General features: G+C 35.6%; 1 protein-coding gene across 2 annotated transcripts in view; it reads left to right on the top strand.

Annotated features, from left to right (window-relative positions):
- The window catches only part of aspg (asparaginase), an 18,368-nt gene that overhangs the window by 1,000 nt on the left and 16,277 nt on the right, over positions 1-1,091 (top strand). The gene's annotated exons all lie outside the window — the stretch shown is intronic.

Below are 1,091 nucleotides of genomic sequence, written 5' to 3'. Positions count from 1 at the left end.
TATAATTCTCTCTATCTATTAAATAAAATATCTATCTATCTATCTATCTATCTATCTATCTATCTATCTATCTAAAGTTTGATTCTATAAAGGTTTTCAGAATTTGGATTTTTCCACACCTAGTTGGAAGTTTTGTTTTGTTTTGTTTTGTTTCATTAAAAGAACGAAATGATGTTGAAAGGCATCATTCATCATTCAGGACCCATTATGTCTCCATTATTGTCTGGTGCCACCCTTGTATTCATTTTGGTGAAGTTATTTCTTTCACATATATTTTTGTAAATCACTTTATGGTGGATTTGTGTATTGTCTTACATGCAGCAAACTTTTTTCCACCTTTTGTACTTTCTGAATGTGACCATTTTTTGAGGAAAGTGTAGACAACCCATGTCCACACAGAGTCCGCTGATGTTTCTTTTCACTTGCCATTAAGGAGCTTAAGGAAGTTGCCTGCATGTATATTAACTTTGTCCACCACGATCCCAACTCACTGCAAACAGGGCTTTTGACCTGCTAGAAGTTGTTGGTGCAGTGACAAAAACAAGGTCCAGTCATGTTTAGGCCGAGTTAAGTTTAAGCCTCTGTGAGATGGAGATTGACCCTGGATGGTGTTAGTCAAGTTGCTTTGCTACTGGCATCATCCTGTTCCCCTGCATTATTCAAATCCTATAGCTGACTCAGGGTGTCTCTTCTACAGTAAATGAGTCAATTCTTTTAAATAAGAAACCATTATCTCATCAAAGTGGCTTTTTGGCAATCTGTGATACATTTGTCCTCTGTTGACTCATGGAAGATCTTTTCAAAATGATATCCATCCACTGCTGCCAAACACAGCTTTCTTTCCTAAAAATTTAAACAGATTTTTCCCTTTCTCTTTTAGTTTGTGACATACATCTTAGAATTAAACATCACATTTTTTTTTACTACTGCTTACTAATCAGCTGGGATGAAATACCACATACTTCAGCTACTAAATGTCACTAACATAAATCCCACTAGCGCTAACTCGAGATTAACATATTAGACTAATGTAATATATAAATCTCGAGTATACACTTGAGGTCTAATTATGCGATGAGACTCGCGATTGT

This window comes from Seriola dumerili, unplaced genomic scaffold (genome assembly GCF_002260705.1).
Source record: "Seriola dumerili isolate Sdu_G_001 unplaced genomic scaffold, Sdu_1.0 BDQW01000149.1, whole genome shotgun sequence".
NCBI lineage: Eukaryota > Metazoa > Chordata > Actinopteri > Carangiformes > Carangidae > Seriola > Seriola dumerili.
Note: the sequence above shows the minus strand (reverse complement) of the source record. Positions and strands in the feature narration are given on the sequence as shown.